Here is a 14,827-nt window from a genome sequence, read left to right on the forward strand (position 1 = left end):
GCAGAGTAGTCACTAGGTGCATGTGGCTATTTAAATTTAAATTAAAAATTAAATAACACTAAAAATTGAGTTCCTCACATGCACTAGCACACATGTCAAGCCTTCACTCACTTATATGTAGTTAGTGGCCACAATGTCGGACAGCACAGCCATAGACCATCACTGCAGAGAGTTCTCTTGGACACTACATGTCTACAACATTCAGGAGATCACTACCTTCTGATTCCATTAACTCTCAAGCTTAGATATCTCTTTTACAAGGAACTGTTTCCTACCCCCACCTCATGCCTTAAAGAAGAGTCTTAAATATCCCACCACAGAGAAGTTGTCTATATGCTCATCCAAATGTATTTTTTTGTTTATCTATTTATTTTTTAATCAGAGTATGGTTGCCACATAATGTTCCATTAGTTTCAGCTGTATAACGTAGTGATTCAACAAGTCTATATGTTAGTTCTCTGATCAACAGTGAACGCAGTGACCTCAGGGACTCCTTGTCAGTATTGATTAGCCTTGTATTGTCCTTTTAAAGAGTAAACCATAGCAAAAGCATTCACTGAGGGTTAACTAGGTGCCATTCTATGTACTCTATATGTATAATCTCAATACCTAAGCAAGTACTATCTACCTCACTTAGTACATAAATAGGTACTACTTATTATCTTAATACTCCAAATGGAGAGCCTGACACACAGAGAGGTGCATCACTAGCTCAGGTCTGATGGATATTAAAATGGAGGTTAAGTGCAAACCAGGGCAGCCTAACACCAGCGCTTCTACTCTGAATGTCCCTGTGGTTAGCACTCACTCGATTTTGTTGCAAGAATGAGGAGTACCCAGCAACAGGCATTAAAGTAGATGATTTCTCTCCCCTTCATTGCTGTGTTTTAAAATTGTACCAATTTTCCCACCAGCCCTACTGCAGAAAGTATTTCTCTTTTCATAAGTGTTTTCTGCTCACTCCTTTCAGCTCTCAACTGGAGTGTGAAGAAAAAAAGGCACAGCATACCTGCTCTACAGTTAAGAAATCTGAAAGTCCAGAGGGGGAAGCAAGATGAAAGACCAGTGGGCAAACACCATGAGGTCACAGGAAGGCAATCCTGGCAAGGATTCAAGTGACATGGAGCATTTGAGCAAGGAATCAGTCGTGGAGTTTGAGTTTTCTTAGCTCTCATGTTTTTGTTTTCTGACCACCCTAGTCATATTAATTAGCAGTATTGTTTCTTTTTTCATAGCAGCGTGTGCTGCTGATGTTAATTGTTAGATAATGAAATAACTCGACATCATTTGCAACAAATTAAGACGATGTCTAGAAATAGGTCCCCATTCAGATATTAAGCATCATGACTACTGTATCACTACAGCTAATAATAACACAATACTGTGGTTGTCTTCATAGACTATTATTATTATTATTGTTAGTATTATTATTATTGCTATTATTTCAGATGGGATGCTGATACTAAAAAAAAGAATTTTTTTTTTCTTAAAAAAGTAACTTTGTTAATCCACAATTTTGGTTAAGTGAGGTTCTTATTACGACTGAAACTTTAAGACTGAATGTCTTTCTAGTGTCCATATAAATGAGTCAATATGACTAATTGAATCCCCAGTGAGATTAGACTCTATTTTGTAAAAAAACAAAACAAAAAAGGGGCACCTAGGTGGCTCAGTGGTTGAGCATCTGCCTTTGGTTCAGGGCATGATCCTGGAGTTCCAGGATCAAGTCCCACATTGGGCTCCCCACAGGGAGCCTGCTTCTCCTTCTGCCTGTGTCTCTGCTCCTCTCTCTGTGTCTTTCATGAATAAATAAAATCTTTAAGAAAACCAACAAATCAAAACAAAAAATCCTAACGTGTCAAAACGGGAAACTTCATGACTTTATGTTCTGGATTTTGTACATTCAGAGGACTTAATATCAGCCAAGGAATTGTCTGTGAACTTTACCTATATTGACCCTTTTGCTCCAGGTAAGAAATCTGTAAGATTATTATCCTCATTATACAGATGAGAAAATTAGAATGTAAGACTATAATAACTTGCCGAAATCATAGAGCTGGTGAATGGGAGTGGGGATTTGAATTTAGGCCACCTCGTTCCATAGCCCATTGCTTAACCACTACCCTTTATCATTTCCTCCTCAACAGGTGCACACACACATAAATACATACAGAAGTACATATTTCGTATAGGAGTTTAGAATGACTTTTCTAAAGAAATAGGGAAAATAGAAAGAGTCTCCCAAGTTTTTATCTGAGAATAGCATCTATGTGTCGTATACAATTTGGAGTGTCCACACATTTAAAAAGCACCAGAAAAAAAAAAGAAAAACACAACTGGTGTCCATGCCTAAGCGGGAAAATAAAAGAAGTGGTTCCTAGTAAAAGTGAGCTTTTCAATCTGACAAATGTATTTGGTTCAGTAAAGAAGGGTATCAGGGAATAAATATTGTATAATCCATTTTATGCTTCTATTTTCTTACTCTGCAATGTAATGTCACTTTTGTTCGATGGAAGCAAAAAGCTTTAGCTGATAGTTGCTTAGAATCTTTCTAAATTGATGCCACTTGGTGAATTTTAATCTTTAAATAAACCTGTGTATCTGGTTATTGTCTGATACTGGCAAAATTTACAATCTCTTATTCCAAACATTAAAAAAAAAAAAAGCAGAAATAAGGTAGCTAAAAATACATTCACAATTTTCTATTAGCAACAGCTTTAATCAAAACCCAGACCTAATATTTTCTTCTCCCATGTCCATAATGACATTTTATAAATATACGGAATGTATTTTTTCTTAAGAGCTATTTATAAGGAGTGTAAAATGAATGGTTCATCCCGGCGTTTGGCCATCTTAGTTACTTAGCAGACTGACCGAAGAACCAATGTGATCGGGTCTTGCTGTAATCAATCTGTCCTTTAAATAAGAGAGGGCCTCACAAAATCAGAAGCTAGGGAAAGAGTCAATCCAAGTGAAAGGAAAACACACCCACGCTGTTGAAAACCCTAAAGTAGTTGAAAAAACAAGAACCGGTAGATTTGACCCAGTAGATTTAAGGCTCATTCTAAGCCAGGGGAAGAAAAGAACAACAAGAGCAGACCACTTTGCTTTCCGAAAGAATGCTTTTTGGAAAAAGTAGCATTCCGCAGAAGGACATAAATGCAATTAAAACAATTGCTGACATTATTTAGAGTTAACTCCTGACAAAAGAAAACACTCAATGTCCAAAACCCATGTTTGTGGCACTGAATATATATGTATATATTTAATATATATATAAATACATATATTTAATATATATTTCAGAAGAAATGATTTGTAAGGATGTGGTTAAAACTATTTATATACCGGGTTCTATTTGTTTTACAGCTAGTGGTGCACGGACAGCATGAAAGGTTATCTTTGACAAGGTTTTAGCTATTATTTTCTTCCAGTGAAATGGTATTTCTTGAGAAAAAAAGGTCTTTGGAACAAAATAACAATAAATCCTGATTTAGATACATAAACCTGCCACTGATATCACATAATATCAGTGTTCTTTCTCACTCGATACAGGCGTTTTAAAGATAAATGGTAAAACTGAACTGGAAATCCATCTGGCCGGCTGCCTGCTCTAATGAATAACCCCACTTTGGCTCGTGCAATGTAAGCAGAAAGTTCTCTCCCGGCCTCTTTCGTCTGTCATGAATCTACGAGACAGCCGACATAATATCTGGGCGACAACGGTGCGCTAACAGTGCGGTGACTTCCATTTTCTTTGCTTTCTATTGATTTTCACTTAATAACTGGCGAAATACTAAACGTCCGCCCTGAGTACCTAATAAATCCTGCCTGAGCTTTTTATTGAGGAGAATTTAATAAAAACAACCATTGCGGCTGAGGGATTTTTCTTCTGGATAGAACATAGGGGTAGGGGACAGTGGGGTTGGGGCAAGAGGAAGCCATTTGATTTTTTTCTTTCTTTCTTTCTCTTCTTCTTTCTTCTTCTTCTTCTTCTTCTTCTTCTTCTTCTTCTTCTTCTTCTTCTTCTTCTTCTTCTTCTTCTTCTTCTTCTTCTTCTTCTTCTTCCTCTTCTCATCCTCCCTCTTTTTCTTCCAAAGGGACTTTCACCCCTTTGGAAAAGCAGCACCTTGTCAAGGATGCCCAGTGTTTGAAGGGGGTTCCTTCGAGAAGCCGCCATAAGTTCTGCATGCAGGTGGTCTGGCCAACGTCAGGAAAGAATGCAAAGGTTTGGCAGAGACTAACTTTTCGGTCCTCTGGTGTGTCCTCTGACATCTGATTTCCAGCTTTGGCCAAGGACTTCCTCAGCGTTACCAGCGGCTGCCAAAAATCTGTAGGAATATGTATTTTACTATTCAAACAGTCGCCTACATATGATGGCAACTTGTGTTTTGTTTTGTTTTGTTTTTGATATGCACTCAGTGGAAACTGTTCCTTGAATGTTGAATCTGGATCTTTTCTAGGATTAGTGACACACAGTATGATACTCTCTCTGCGATGCCAGGGGGTAGGTGGCAGCTCCCAGCAGGTCCCAGTCAACCACATGATCAGAAAGGTGAACAACAGATGTACTTACAACCTTTCTGTTTTTCTCATTCGGTATAGTATCCAATCAATTCCATGAAATGTGTAACATTTCATTATAAAATGAGCTTCATGTTAGATGATTTTGCCCAAATATAGGCTAACATAAGTGCTCTGAGTACATTTAAGGTAGGCGAGGCTAAGCCATCCTGTAGGTTAGCTTTATTAAATGTATTTTTGACATAAGATATTTTCAATTTACTGTGGGCTTATCAGAACATAGCCTCATTTTATGTTGAGAGAGATCCATATTATTTGATCCTTGTTTTGTATCTGCTATTAGAGATGAAAGCATGACATGGCTGTTGGAGTCCTTCCATACTTTACCAGAATTCTAGAAATTAAAGGAAGTGGTAAACATCATCTGAGGGGTGAGAGCACATACACATTATTCCATTTAAAGCTAATTTAGACTCACAAATTCACTTTTTGCTCAACAAGTTTTATTTGTGGCTATTTAAAACCCAAAGAAAAATGGAAAGCGCAGGCTTTACACCCCACGCCATTTTCTTCTGCATAAACTTCTAGAACAATTTCCATTGTTGATACTTAAGAAAACCCTGTATTCTGCTACGTGGTCTTTTAGGAACATTTCACAGCTGATGGTTCTCACCCCCTTACATTTTAATTGCTCCTGAGGTTATTTTCAATTCACTGGGTTTAGTGACCAAGTATTTTAGAATTTCCTCCTGTATATACACCCATTGCACTCCATTCTTGGTAAAATGTTTAAAAAGGAATCCACATAGTTATAAAAATAAAAATAGAAATCTTTTGTTAAAATGAAGTGCTTTGTTTTGTTTTACAAAATCCATGGGTGTCAGGTTTGAGTATCAATGTTATAAAAATCAGTCACTCAAGCAAAGCTATGTATGACTCAGTTATTCATTTACAATTCCATGGTTGCCTTTCCTAAATGGGGACAGAGGCGGTATAATGTAGGGCAGGTTTCGTGTCACGGGACCTTTATGGAAATCTTGGCTTACTCCCCCTTTGCTATTTGGTTGCTTTGTCGATGCAATAGGGATATTGTTGCCAAACAAGCATGGTGACACCATCTTGGCAAAAATCAATACATGTGGTGAATGCTCAACAAATGATGTTGATTAATTTCACTGAGATACCTCAATAATGAGTAATGGTTAATTAACCGGCTTAGGGTTTGAAATTAGACAAATCCTAGAAATCACCCATTCTCCTCCTCTTAAATCTTTTAAGTGGTTAAAAGATTTACTGGTGTGAACTACACATTCTGGGTGGTTGTGATGTGTTGATGTAGGTTCACCGATGATAATAAATGGGCCATTCTGACTAGACATGCTGGTAACTGGAGAGACTGTACCTTTGGCAGGGGTGTGGGTGGGGAGAGGGTAAGGAGAAATCTTTTCCTCAACTTTTCTAGGAGCCTAAAACTGCTCCAAATAATAATAATAATAATAATAATAATAATAATAATAAATAATAGTAACTCAATCAAAAAAAAGAAAGAATACAGGCAAAAAATAACCCAAAAAACAAACAAAGCAAAACAAAACAAAAAACAAAACTAACACAAGAGTTAGTTTCTTTCTGTGCCTAGAAACACTCAATAATGTTTGCTTTTATTATTTAAAAGTATTGTTTATGAGTAACTGAATTCAAGTCGTGAATCTTTACAAAGGAGAGCCTGAGCACTATTCTGATGATGAGACTTTCACTTACTTTAGGTATCGATGCTTTTTTGTTAATCCCAGTTCTTTTTTTGGGTATCCTATCCTTTCTTTGTCCAGTCTTATGAAAAAATAAAGAGGATTTAGTAAAACCTTTAACACTTTCCTTTTTCTGATCATTTTGTTTCACCACCACCCTTCTCTGAGAAGGTCTTGTTTTGTTTTGTTTTAGGTTTCTGTGAAACTCAGTCCATTCTCTCTTCAGCAGAACATTTTGGTTCCATATCATCAGAGAGGCTAACACCGCAAAATATACAGCAAGGTTCAGTGCGCATCCCTGAGCTGAGATTTGGGGGAGGACATGTCAGACTGGGAATTCTCAGGTTTTTGCTGGGCCGCTGGGTGTAAGCACCCTCTAATCAGCTCACATAAAGGTGTATTGCTATTCAGATAATGTCTTCCACTGCTCAACAAAGGTTGTTGTACTGAGCTGTGATTGTGACAAATGATTTACTATTAGGAACATTCTGTAATTATTGTTCGGTGGGACCGCAGACCGATACATCATTAACATGATAGACGGCCTTTTATATCAGCAAAAATAACTAAATTAATAAAAATGGCTTCATTCCAAACCCTGTCAGAAAGCCAATACTCAGAACAATCAAGTAGCAGTGATACCTGAGAAAGCCATAGTTTATATCCCCCAACAAACCATATTTTATGCATAAGTAATAAAATATTTGTATATATAATCTCTATAATATGGATCTGTGTAACATAACAGATTTTTATAGATATCAGCTCTAAACAAAAATATAGGATATTTAAATGTTTTCTCCCAAATGATTTAGATTTAAATTTACGCTTTAATGCAATTGGATTGCACATTTGGAATATTAGAATCTGCCTTATGACAACTTTTCTTTCCATTCTCAAGCCCTGGGGAAGGTTTTAAACGACCATCCTGCAGACCAGAATCTTTCCTTCAACTTCCTCTCTTCCCTCCTTACTTTTTTCCTTTCCTTCTTCCTTCTAGTCAATAAACTCCTCATTTATGCTTTCAATTCTTAGCCTCACATTTCTTACTTTTTCACAGAGAATTCAATAATTAAACATTTTATGATTAAACAGTTTTTGGGTGCTTAGCAGTTGAGTGTCTGCCTTTGGTTCAGGGTGTGATCCTGGGGTCCCGGGATTGAGTCCCGCATCAGGCTCCCTGCATGGAGTCTGCTTCTCCCTCTGCCTCTGAGAGTCTCTGCCTCTCTCTCTGTGTCTCTCATGCATTAAAAAAAAAAAAAAAAAAAAAAGGAAAAAAAAAAAGCAGTTTTCTTGCCCTGAAAACACGGCAAAGCCTCCAACACTTTAGTCAAAACTGCCTCACTGGTACCTGATTTAAAACCTCTGGGGATCCCTGGGTGGCACAGCGGTTTGGCGCCTGCCTTTGGCCCAGGGCGTGATCCTGGAGACCTAGGACCGAATCCCACATCAGGCTCCCGGTGCATGGAGCCTGCTTCTCCCTCTGCCTGTGTCTCTGCCTCTCTTTCTCTCTCTCTCTCCGTGTGACTATCATAAATAAATAAAAATTTTAAAAAAATTTAAAAAAAAAGAACCTCTGAAAGGATTGACGACCAAGTAATGATATTTGTAAAGAAAATTAACATGACAGCATTAGTTGAAATTAGCAGATTGTCGAAATTTTTAGCCTCTGCTAACCTTGGAATTTCTGTTGTGCTGTGAGGCTAACATAGATGAAATTCTCTAGAAACTTTGACTAATTTAGGTAACTGTTGTTGCTGCCACCTTACAGAAAAGGAAACTGAGGTTTAGGATGGTCGGAAACTTGCCCAAGTTCTGTTTCTTTAAGATTTTCACCCATATACTTGGGGTCTATGTTGAAAACCAGGACACACAGGATTTATCATTGAAGAATAGGGCAAGCACTCAATTTTGCCATCTCAAACAAATATTACTCCACAGAAGTAAAATTTACCACTGTGTTTTTCATTTTGCTCATATTGCTGTGATCCTTACACTTAAAAAAAAAAAAGAAACTATTAACCACAATAATTGGTATGATTAACTATAATAATTAGTATGATTAAGCCAGCAAAATATCTTTTAAAATCTAGATCATCTGCTAAAAATTCTAGTATCCTTAAAAAGTATGTGCTTTTTTCCAGGGACACCTGGGTGGCTCAGAAAGTTAAGCATCTGCCTTAGGCTCAGATCATGATTCCAGGGCCCTGGGATCAGGCCAGGTGTCAGGCTCCCCACTCAGCGGAAGAACCAGCTTCCCTGTCTCCCTTTGCCCCTTCGTCTGCTTGTGCGCTCATGCTCTCTCTCTCTCTCTCTCTCCAATAAATAAATAAAATCTTTAAAAAATATATATATTTTTCCAGTATGCATTTAAAGGCAAAATACCCTTTGCCTTGCCCTGAATAATCATTGGAGGATGATTACTATGTCTGCCTCACCCTTCATGCATTAGTCAAGTTGCATAAAGTATATACAAGCATGTAGAATTCAGTAATTTGGCAGATAGAGTACAGGAACTATGTAAATTAATGACTGGGATTAAGAAAGCAAGAGGAAAGAAAAAATATTTCTGAAAATGAAATGAATATAGTCACACTTTATGTTTCAGTGAATATGTATCTAGAATATCATTTTAGATTTAAAGGTGTAACTAAGTTACTTGGACCTATCGGCTGGCCCACAGTTTGAAACTTACAACAGCAGCAAGTGCCTTACTATTCATTTTAATGGAATTTTAACATGTTGAGTTAAAATTAATTAATTAAAAAAATAATTTTTAAAATCAATCAATTACTTTTTAAAAACACACTAAGGTAAATGCCTAGGAACATAACTATAATGTTTAAAAAAATAACCCCCAAAAATGTGATTAGTTAGACTATTTTCTTGGACCTAAGTTTGCTGAAATTAAAAGTACACTGGCTTTCAAACACACGCATTGTCTCATTATCCTAAAGCAATGAGTCATCCAATCATAGTTCATTGATGGTTTAGAGGAAAGAAAGCCATGTTTCTGGGTACTCTTTTGGAATAGACTTACAGATACAGAATGTGCACTGTAAGTATTCATACAAAAATCTTTAAGATATATCTGAGTAGAAATCACAATTATTTTAGTAGGTTTTAACACTTTACTGCTGATAGTAAATTTCAGTAAAGAGCGACCATTATAATAATGAGGATCTAAAAAGACACCTAAGAAATAAGAAAAGCGATAAAATAGAACTCAGTGGTTTCCTATTCTATTCTGTTCTTTCTTTCCTGCTTTCTGTAGTTCAGTGTATTTGTTCCAAAATCTCTTATCTAAGATTCTTGAGGTAAATGTATTTTATAATTTAGAACGGTTTGGGTTTGGGAAAGTGACATGGCACATATATCCATATATTATCCATATCACCAGTGATGTTTGGGGTGGCATCATTAACATGACTGCAACAACACACATGAGCACTCACACTCAGTGGGATAAAGACTATGAATACCCCATATCAGTTTGGGTCATATTTTGCTACATATGATTTAAAGTCAATTTATATTGGCTGATCCCTCTGCCAAAAAAATGTAAACACATGTTGATATCTTAGATTAAGACTCAGATTTGCAAATGAGGGATTGTGGATCTATACACCCCAACTCTGAGCCTCGTGTTAATTTAAATACATTCTAAATTAACTTTTGCACATTTTTTAAACATCTTATATTTTAGAGCTGTTTTTTGGGGGGGTTCACAGCAAGATTGAGTGGAAGGTACAGAGATTTTCCATCAGGCCCCTAGACCCCCACATATGCCTGGCATCCCTCATTACCTAAATGTCTACCAGAATGGTACAAGTTGTCACAAGGGATGAACATAAGTTGACAAGTCATTATTACCCCTACTCAAAGTGCATAGTTTACATTCGAGTTCAGATGGGTATTTGTTGTCATTATACATTTGTCCTTTTGCACCTTTTTGCAGGGTTTTTCCACTCTTGATTGTAGCTTAAGAAAATATGTATCACCATTTAGTAGATGCTCAATAAAATCCCCGTTATTCATTGAGTAATAAATATTCAAGAAGATAAACCTTTTAGAAGGACACTCTTGTTACTTCGTTCTTTTTTTCTTAAGATTATATTTATTTATTCATGAGAGACACAGAGAGAAAGGCAGAGACAGAGGTAGAGGGAGAAGAAGGTTCCCCATAGGGAGCCTGATGTGGGACTGGATCCCAGGATCCTGGGATCACATCCTGAGCCAAAGGCAGACGCTCAACCACTGAGCTACCCAGATGCTACCCTGTTATGTCATTCTTGTATGGAAACTTTGAATGATCTAATGCTTCAAACTGTCACTCCCATAACTATTTTCAGAAGCATTCATGCCTTGTGGAAAAGGTGCAGACATAGTCCATAATTTCCTATAAACAAGACATTTTATTAAATAAATACATGGTTTTAAAGCAAAATCCAAATCTAAAAAGATTTGGAAAAATCTTGTTATGGTAGGCTCTGTTCTTCAAATTCTTACTGTGTAAGTGAAAGCAGACTCCGAGGCTGGTTGTAATGGGAAACATGGTCCAGAACTGTAGCTCAAAGACACTTAGGTGATATTAGAAGTCATCTTAATTCTGAAAGCAAAGAAAAAATAATAATCCAGTCAAGTATCGGGCAAGGTGAGGGGAGGCATGCCGTCAAAGGACCCAGACCGACCTTCTCCAGGTCCACAGGGAGAGAATCCGTAATTGTTTTTATGGCTAAAGCTTGATTGAGACCTATTTTAAACCTCGTCTTTTCTGCTTTGGCCTTCTCTTCAAGGAAGACAAATGTCCTTGAAAAGGAGTCTTAAAAATATGATTCACAGACTTGGGAAGAATGACAGGATGTAGACAGCCTAGAGCAGTGTCTTTCCCCAGAGGAGTTCACATTTCCTTCCTCTTAATCTGAGTGAACCATTAAAAAGTTAGTTAGTTCCCTGGAGGCCCTTCCCAACGAATCTCCTAAAAGGAAAATACCCTGCACTGGAAAGGTAATTTACGTAGGCAGGCTTTAAAAAGTGAAGTTCCAGTTCAGAGATAACCAATGACTTCACAGGGGCTGCTGTCTTGCATCTTTTCAGGATTCTCCCTGAAATTAGGTAGCAGACCAGAGGTGGGCAGAACAAATACACAACTACTCTTGTGCACACTTTCTTTCTTTATTCTCATAAGCAGTGAAATCCCAAATAGGACACTTTCATTGCTGTTAAGATGTCAAAGTGGAAACACGCGATCAATTGATTATTCCTGAAAATAGGCTTCTGGTGAAGCCAACCACATAGGGTTTCTATTCTGAGAATGTTTTTAATTATTTTATCTAGTGGGAAAACTCTTTGCTCAGGGAGAGGGATGTGGGAGGGGAGCAGAATTCTGTCTTCAGGACCTTAGGGAGTGCTGTGGTAACTCAGTGTCTAAGGTCTTCGGGAAGCCGGATTTAAGAGTTGATTACCTTTTATGGCAAAATCCCTTATGAATTTGCCTTTTTAAAGTCCACTGGAAAGGGAGCATGGCTATGGGGAGCTGTGAATATTTGCAAAGCAGCTTGGTTTCCCATCCCTGGCAATTCTGTCTCCTCTCCCCCACCCTGTCAAGGCTCTTACCCCCTTTTTGAGTAAATGGTAGAGCAGGAAAGAATGAATGAGGACTTTGGAGCATATCAATTCCTAGCAACCAACTAATTTCTTTGCTAACATTTTGTAGGCGACAGAAACGGAGTTGACCACTGCGTGACATTTATTAGGCATTTCTGTAAGTCGTAGATCCAGACTCACAAGAAGGAATTTTACTGATGGCCGTGAGAACTCAGTCCCTGTGGTATTGCTCAAATAGTATCAGGACACGCATTCAACGTTTACACACTCTTTCGGCTGATTACTTTAAAGTTCTCTCTGCAGAAAATGGAGAGGAACTATAAACAGTAATGTAAAGAAATTAAAACACTGATGCTGGCCCATGTAAGTCAGATTTTCTGACATACCAAAAACACAGACTAATCGGGGAGGAGGCTGGGCAAGAGAAGAAAGCATGTTCTCATACTTCCATTTTCTGAAACTAGGAAGGACTGGAGTCTGAAACGCTGTCAGATTAAAACAACAACCACAACAAACAGGATCTTGTTTTCCTCAAGGTGCTTAAAGTTTCTGAGCTATAGGCCTGGGTTCTGCTACTCTACTTTATTAAAAACCAAATCAGGCAAGTAAAATGTTTTGGGAATGCTGAGATTTTCATCTTTCTAATTGAAGCAAACCCTTTAGCAGGTGAAACAGAAGGAAAATGGTGGGGAAAAGGAAGTTTCTATTTATCAAATAGTCACATCTAAATTATCTGATTATAACCCAAAATTAGGAGAGATATTTTAAAGCTACCCTTGTATCGCCTAATTTGACATTTAAAAAAATGGGAAAACCACCCCCATTTGATAACTAATTTGTCCCATTATTTCTTTTTCTATGAACTATGAAAAAGAGCTAAGAAAAATCTCTCTCCTTTTGTTTTTTTCTTTTCATAAAACTCAATTTGCAGGCCTGCATATATTATTCACATTTTTCTTGTGTGCTTCCTTCTGTATTTTTTGGCTGCACTGGTGGAATTTCTGTGATAAGAGGACCACCAATCCAGTGTGCATGGTGTGGGGTTGGCCACAGTTGAGTGGGCCCCACTGGGGATCTGAGAGAGCGGGCCAGGAATTCACAGGGCTTGATTACTGCAAGAGCTTATTCTGCTTTTAAGTTAACTATGCTCTTCCTGGTAAATCAGCCCCTAAACCTTGGAGTCTTAACACCAACTCAATGATTGAGCAGATTTTCTGTAAAAAAAAGAAGCCCTGGCCATTTGTACATGACATTTCTCTAAGCTCGCTTGCAAGTGAAATGACAAAGATTCAAGGGGAAGCAAGGTTCATTATGTGAACTACATTTAGGGCTTTGACAAATTTCAAATCAGCCATAGTGAAACATGCAAACATGAGTAAAAGTGTCTTCATTCATAAAGGATGACCACTTTGAGTTTAAAGCTTTTCATTTTGTGCTCATGTCTGTCCACCATGAATATTTTCTTAAAAAAAAAAAAAAAAGGAAAAACAAAGACGTCAGGATTCTTTCAATTCTGATTTTTAAAATGTCCTGTCTGTGATCCAACTTAATTTAGTAACTATTTATGGACCACATAAGCCATTAAATTGTTGGGTACAATTACATAATAGTGGTACTATGAGGATAAAAAAGATAATATTGGTGTTTAGTCAAATGGCTCTAAAAGTTAGGAACCAATATTGTATTCTTCCTTTAATATAGTTATAAGTATTTCCTTCTTGGTAGATTTCATTTCATTACTGTGACTGGTTTTTTATCTCTTATTTCCTTGCCCTTGGATATGTGAGTTTGTCATATGACTAAAGCCAAAGAGTCTATTTGCTTGTCCTTTGACTTAGGGTTACTCATGCGGGGCTCAATCTCAAGACCATGAGTTCATGACCTGAGCCAAAACCAAAAGTACAACGCAACTGCCTGAGCCACCCAGGACCCCCAAAGCCACAGCATTTTAGAGTAGTTTGTTGTACAGCAGTAGTTATCTGATACAATACAATTCAATTGTTCATTCACTTATTCATCCTCAAACATCAGTTGGATACCTAACAGGCCTCATATTCTGTGGCCACAGCCTGAGATACACAGTACAAACTTCCAGTGGAAGGAGATAAATGGAGCAGTAAATGAAATAGACATGCAAAGTGCTGACATAAAAGCATGCATGATGTGCTGTGGTGAATCCTTAATAGAGTGCCATACCAAAAGCATTCTGGAAGAGAAAGGATAGAGCCTAGAAAAATTGTAAAGAGTATGGAGAGATTAAGAAGACACTAATGTTGGATTTTGAAAGGGAGAAGTACAGAAAGGCTTTCTAGGCACAGAAAGCCAAACAGCATTTGCAAATGTCCCATTGAAGAGAAAAGAGCCTGGTGCCTTGAGAGCAAAGCAATAAATTAACCAGAGGCAGGAAATATGCCTCACATTTTCTTAAATTCCACATGGTTCTAGCATAGGGAAGTCAGCAATGCTTCAAGAATGGCTTGGCAGTATTATTGGTCACTGTCTTGAGTGGAACCTAGAGATAATGTTTAAAGAGAGTCCCTTAACATTGCTCAGCTCTATCTAAATTCAGACCTAACTTCTTGAGAATGTCAGACTAACACAGGAAGCCTTTTGATTACTTGTGGTGTTTTTCTCTTCACTTCCTGCTTTAATCTTATAGCACAGGGACCAAACTATTCTAAAGGGAACTACATCCTTGGTATTTTTGGCATGTCTCTTACCAGGAAACTGGTGGAAGTGTCAGAGCTACCCTTTTCAAGAGATTTCCACTTCAGCCAAGGGGGGTTGCATCCACTTCCTAACCATTCAAAGCTTTAGCCATTTGTGGTTTACTCATGTTCTCTAGCATGAAGACTTGTTGAGAAAAAGTCAGGAAGTCCTTAAAGATCCCACAATCATGTTTTCTTAACTGTCAAGTTATGACCCTGCCATTTGTATGAAAGGGTTGT

At 37.6% G+C, this 14,827-nt stretch overlaps 1 long non-coding RNA gene across 1 annotated transcript in view; it reads right to left on the reverse strand.

Moving 5' to 3' along the window:
- Positions 1–10,686: 10,686 nt before the first annotated feature.
- Positions 10,687–14,827, reverse strand: part of LOC121488665 — a 124,521-nt gene continuing 120,380 nt past the window's right edge. Inside the window, exon 4 of the long non-coding RNA XR_005987201.1 lies at positions 10,687–10,881. This is a non-coding gene — a long non-coding RNA (uncharacterized LOC121488665). The remainder of the gene's footprint in view (positions 10,882–14,827) is intronic.

Source organism: Vulpes lagopus, chromosome 4, assembly GCF_018345385.1.
Source record: "Vulpes lagopus strain Blue_001 chromosome 4, ASM1834538v1, whole genome shotgun sequence".
Taxonomy (NCBI): domain Eukaryota; kingdom Metazoa; phylum Chordata; class Mammalia; order Carnivora; family Canidae; genus Vulpes; species Vulpes lagopus.